Genomic DNA, 6,546 nt, shown 5'->3' on the forward strand with positions numbered 1-6,546 from the left:
ACATAGTCATTGGAGAAATTTATTTTTACCGCAAACCTGGGCAGTCTAGCATCCCTAGAAAAATTATAAACCTTTGCGTTGACTCCCTCTAGTGGTCTCTCTCCTAAACATAATAGCCACTAGATTCTATGCATGACACCACAATTCCCAAGGTCATTTAACCACCAATCTCTCTTCATGGGGAACTCTGCAAATTGTAGCTCGGGGGGGGGGGATAAGGGTTGCCTAGCAACTCTTAGCACCCGTAACAAGCTACAGATCCTAGTCCCCTGTTTTTGTCTCTTCCTCTCCTTTTTGTCCAATACTAGTGTCCGCTGATAGTGTCTCATGGCTTTTCTCCTGTGGTCAGCACAGAAGGTGAGTGCCTTTGCAGACATGTACAACTACTAAAGAGACTGAGATAACTTCCTCAAGATTAGACTTCCACCCAGGGTGTGTGAGGAGGATGGAGAACTTGGCTGGGAACTTGATAAGGACTATGTGAGCACCATATAACCTATGGGCACCATGTTGATGGACCAGGGCCCTGGCTGGGTATGAGGCAGCATCCTATATAATGGAAGCAAGATTCCAAGCTTAATCCTTGGCATTGCCAGATGAAAGGATCACAGACAGAAGATCATGTTGTAAACTGGTGTAGGGGACAAGGAAAATCCATTTCATCGTAGAAAACCTTCCAAGGCTTGTATGCCAGTGTGGAGCAGGGCCAAAGGCGTAGCAAAAAGTGAAGCAATGGCTGTCACTCTTTATATCATGGGTTCCATTTCAGCTATGCAGAAGCCAGAGACTTCTAGTCCCCCACCCACCCATCTCTCAATCCAGTTAAGCAAGCAGCTTCAACACAGTTCAAGGAAACTTTCCAGCCAGGAAAAACCACCCGAATGCAGAGTGAGGTTGATGAGGAACATGGTACACGAAGCCTCCTGAGGACCTGACAGAGTGGCCGGGAGGGATTCATTGGCTCATAGGGTAAAGGTTCCCTTTAACCCTGTCAAAATTATTGTTATGAGTTTGTGGGGTGCAAACCCCCTAAATTCCTGGGCCCAATAAAAGTTGGAATTAATCAAGGTTTGAGGAGCTAAATTGTGCCAAACCACTATTATTGAAAATACAAGCCAAGCCAGCCTAGGAGAATGTAGCCTAGTGATGGCTAAGCTGTTAACCAAACAAAAGGTAGGCAGTTGGGCTATTGGAAGATTCAGTGCCAGACAGTCAAGTTGGAGAAGCCCCTCCCTGAGCCCTGGTTTTAGTTAATAAGGCAAAAGGCCAGTGTTAGTTTTTAGGATTGCAGTTTTGCCTGATGTGGGCAAGAGGGAAATCATTTGAGTCTGTTAGTGGGGACAGGGGGGAGCAGAGGTGGATTCAGGGCGGTGTAAATGGTTCCACCACACTGGGCGCTGAGCCTAGGGGGTGCCTCAGGGCGCTGCAACTATAACATAGTGAATTGAGCAGAATAGAAGGTGAGAGGTGGGGGCTCTGAACTTTGGCCTTTGCACAGAGCACTGCTGAGAAACCAGGCAGGTCAGAGCACAAAGGAGGCAGGTCAGAGCACAAGGGAGGCTGCCTGCTTATATGCTGTAGAAAAGAGTCAGAGAGCATGGCAGCTTTCTGTTTTGGATTCAAGGCTGCTGAGCCTATAGGAGAAGCAAGAGACCAGCTTGAAGTACAATGCTGAGATAAATTCCCTGCCATTTCCTTTTAGCTCTATGGATTTTTTTTTACCAAAGCCAAAAAGGGGAGCACACCCAGTCCCTTCAGAAGTTTAGAGAGGAAATCCCTAGTAAAGGTTTTATATACAGTATATTTTTTTAAAATAAAAAAACCCCACTATTCCCAGTTACATCAAACTCCCACCAGGTGGCACCCGAACTTCATGAAATATTATCTATGATTGTAAAGTACAGGGTCAAGTAACTCCATAAATCTAATAGCTACCAGTTTGATATCCTCTTAAAAACACATTGAAGTTATTAATAATTTATTTTTGAGGTGGTACATATAAGAATATATAACTACCATGATTCCTCTGCAATGTAAAACTGAAACCTTTTTAACCTTAAATATTAAGAACACTACTCCCCCAGCCAAAGCCAAAACCAATACAATACTGCATGCTAACCTTCAGAACGAAATATTCGCCTGTGGATGCTTTGGGGAGGAAGGGAGGAGATGGACTAGTTAGGTAGCAAAGACCTTTTCTCAAAACATATTGGGAATGTCGGCAATAAAACTCATCAGATTTTTTAAATAAATGTTTATTTCATCTGTCAATACATACAGAGCTGATTCACATGTGCAGATAGCGCATGAATCGTTTGGTGCCTAACAAGACATTACACGGAAGATCTGTGGTTGGATCTGCCAGTATGATTCTCTTTTTCTAAAAGCAGCCACAGGGCCCTTAATTTGAATTGGAGTTACTAGCCATGATGGCTATGCTTTGCCTTCACAGCTGGAGGCAGTCAGGCTTCCAAATGGCAGCTTCTGGAAACCAGGGGAGTGGGAAGTGCTGGTGTGCTCAGGTCCTACTCGTGTGCTTCCCGTGGTTGCTATTCAGTGCAGGGTAGTAAACATACAGACGCAACAGAGAAAGCAAAAACTGAACTCATGCCCACTGTTTTCCTGGGACTCTCCATTTCATGCTTGGGATTTTTTTTTTAATGTTTTTGGAAAGCATTGACCCCAACCCCTTTTCCTCACTCTGTGGTCTACTGCCTATATAATGTGTGCAACTTGCATCTCTCTCCCAGCCACTGAATTGAGTAGCACTGGGAACAGAGCAGTCACTTAGTGCCATGTGTACCTTGGAAAGCCTATTGATGTGCAACCAACTGCAATTTTTATTCTTTCATTTAAACCACAGCTGCCTTAGAAGAATGGTAGTATTATTACTGAAGAGGGAAGAACAGCACATTCTCTGAAAGTTACCTATGGCATCAATTTTTAATAATCCTATTTCTGTTAAGACATCCAGATATAGGAGAGATTTCTGCATGGAGTCATGGCTGATGCAGCAGCCTAGGTTCTTCCACTGATAATCTCCTGGATGTCTACATATGGAGGCATAGATGTTTATTTATTTAATATAATTTATGCACTGCTTGATTGTAAAAAGTACACCTCAAAGCAGTTTACAAAAAGGTAAAACAATAAAGCCAAGAAAAAAATACAACCATACTTAAAACCAGTGCTTTTTTCTAAAAAAAATATATGTTTAGGGGTACTCTCATTTTCCTACTCATATTGAAATACTGCCCCTCAGTGTGGCCAAACTTAGATTCACAAAATGTTATGGGGTATGCGTCCCCCTGCATCCCCCCAGAAAAAAGCACTGCTTAAAACTATCCAAAATATACTGAAAACACAAGTTAAATACAGGTTAACATTATCTCAACTTTCTAAGCATCTGGGTAGCCTTTAGCTGATACCAAAAAGAGTCCAGTGATAGCTCCTGCTTGGTCAGGGAGGGAGTTCCAAAGTGCAGGTGCCGCCACAGTAAACAATTGAGTTTTTACAAATGTGCAACAGGTATAATTTGGCACCTGTAGTAGTGCCTGTTCTTCCAAGTGGTTGAGTGGGCACTCTGTTACCTTCATCAGTGCATGGTGGGAGATGTGATGGAAGGTCTGGAGCAATATTCTTCAACCTTGAGTCCCCAGATGTTGTTGTGACTACATATCGAATAATCCCTGATCATTGGCTAAGATGACTGGAGATGATGGGGATATGACTGGTTCGGAGGACACTTCAGCCTCAAAGCTTAACAAGAAAATGGCTGGCTGACTCCAAAAAGTATGGAACCTACACAGGAAACTCTTGACTCCATCCACATGTGACTAAGTTCAGTGCCATTGAGTGACTTAACCATCAAGTGACTTAATGACGGTACCTACAGTGGAGATTGCTAGGAAGGACACCCTTCCTGCAAAATGCATACTTACCCTGTGTCCTTGTCCTTGAGGGTCACTGCCGCCAGAAGTCACATGAGGCTTACAGGCTCTAGCTGCGGATTGCTGTGGTGTTGCACACATAGATCTACTAACAGCAAGTCTGCCACAGGGGGTGCACAAGGGTGAGTCTACTAGGTGACATTTAGCTGTGGGGGGCGGGTCAGACCTGGACCCAGCTTTGGCCTTGCCACATGTCGTACCCATGAGCTGTGTTCTGAGACTTGTGTACTCCTAGGGTTGTGCCAAGATTAGCTCCAGTTAGTCAGAATCACAATCTCTATTGCAGTTGAAAGGACAGCCAGTGAGAAGTGGCTTTCCATTGCATTCTAATGGGGATGTTTCCATCGGCCATCTGTTTTAGAATCATACCATTAAGGCATTGTGGACATAGAGTGAAAGCAGGATTCTGATTAACCTCCACTTGTGTCCTGCCATATTTCCATTCTACTCTTGTTCCTCCTTTTTTGCACTGAATACCCACCAGCACAAGAGTATTGCTAAGACGGCATGGCTTCTCTCTCACTAGATCAGCATTGTACTCTACCAGCAAAAGCTGGTTTATGAATTTTCCTATTCAGCCCAGCAGGCAAAACTCTGCTAGTTTTATATTATTGTTGGTATAAAAGAGAATTTTAGAAAGTAGCCCCTTGGAGAATTTTAGTCGAAAGGTAAGGGATGAATATTTTAAATAAATAAATGATAGGCAGATTTCTCTTTCCAGGATTCTTTTGGTTTAGTTTTGTTAAACAGTACATAATGCTGATATCAAAGGATGGAGGAAATATTTTCTTCCAGTATTCTTTTGACATGCGTAAGTCTACACATTTCATCTCTTTGTCACACTCATGAATAATTTGGCTGTTTTCCCTCATGACCCAAATCCTGAATCTTTTGAAGGTTAAATATCATGCCCTGCACCTCACTCTCTAGCTCTTGTGTAGCTCATTGTCACATTTTGCATCCTGTTCTTCTACATGCATTACAGACAAGAAGAAGTTGTTTTCATTGAGGTGCTATAATTCATATTATGCTGGTCCTGCAATGAATGGAATGCAATCAGATTGAAAAGCAATTTATCTGTGAATATTTTTTAATGAGGTTTACTTGGTTGGTGAACAGCAGACCACTAAGAGGCAACAAAAACAAATTGAAGAAATAGGGGGGGGGATAAAGCTAATTATACTGTTAAAATGACGACAATTTCTCCTGCTTCTTATTTATGTAATTCATTTCCATAGACTTTGTTTGCTTGTTTGTTTGTTTCTAATATAACTCATTCCCCATCCAAATGGCAAAAGAATGCACTCATGCCTTCTGAATGGTATCTGCAATTGTAAGCAAGACGGTGCCCTCCTGATTTGTGATCATACTCCAATTCCCATGAACCCCAGGCAGTCTAGCCAATGGTCAGCGATGATGAGAACTGTAGTCCAACAACGCTTGGAGAGCATGTATCTATCATTCCCTCTATTTCCAAAGGTTAGAGATAAGTGTAGATCCCTATGTAACCACAAGAGGTGTACACTTTAATGATGGGGATGAGCTGCTTCAAAGAAAAGCATCGTAATAATATTTGAGATACTGCACGCCCATTTGATCTAGGGTAATACGTGGTTTGAGCTGCTACATTTCACTCTGGTAGCAAAATCTTTCAATAAACATTGCCATTTTCTAATATTCACTATGGGGATTGACACCAGAACCTGAAAGAGGTCTAGAAACTTCAGAAGGATTGGCATTCTGACAGCAGCAATTTCCCTAAACCATCTAAAATTAAGGTGGCTCCAGTTTTGAAGCTCCTTTAAAACTCCAGTTTCTATGCCACACTGGGCAGAAGTTGCACACCTACCCACCTCTTATCACAACCCCCAAGTATCTAAAGCTGGTGAAGCATGGAGAAAACCTGATTCAGCAAAAACCTGCACTTTTTCATTAGGTGGCACATTTACAAGTAATATAACAGACTTGGCGCAATTGATTTCAAGTCCAACTACCTGGCAGAACTCTTCTACGATTGCTTGCAGATGGAGGAGGAAGGGTCTTGCAACATCAGTAACATATCGTCTGCAAAGAAGTTTGGTTTATCTTCCACCTTCTTGACTTTGACTCCCCTTATTACTTCCCCAGCCTTTATCATTTTAGCCAGAACCTCGATCACCACAGCAAAGACAGTGACAGTGGCCACTCCTGTTTAGTATCTACGCAATTTCAGAAGACAGAGATGAAGGCCTCCAAGCAGGCATTTAGAATATATTAATTAGCAGTTAAATTACCAGCATGGCACAAAGGTAATTTACGACTATACAGTAGGTGCTTTTTAAAAGTCGTTTTTCCTTCTTTGGGTAATTGAGGGAATTCCCAATTTGTTGCAAATATATATATATATTTGGACAGAATCCCAGGAAATCCAAATAAATCCCAGTAGCTCTTCAGAAAGACTTAATTGATTCCTATTGGGTACCAGTCATTTAAAACAGACACAGACATCTGTGTGCTGTGAAGGCAGCAGTCTTTACCCGAGCAGGGGGGAAAAACCCGGCAACAAATAGGCAGTTGTATTTAAAGGCAGCCTGCTGAATAGTAACCAAACAACAAC

The sequence above is a fragment of the Podarcis raffonei genome, chromosome 9 (assembly GCF_027172205.1).
Source record: "Podarcis raffonei isolate rPodRaf1 chromosome 9, rPodRaf1.pri, whole genome shotgun sequence".
In the NCBI taxonomy this organism is placed as follows: Eukaryota; Metazoa; Chordata; class Lepidosauria; order Squamata; family Lacertidae; genus Podarcis; species Podarcis raffonei.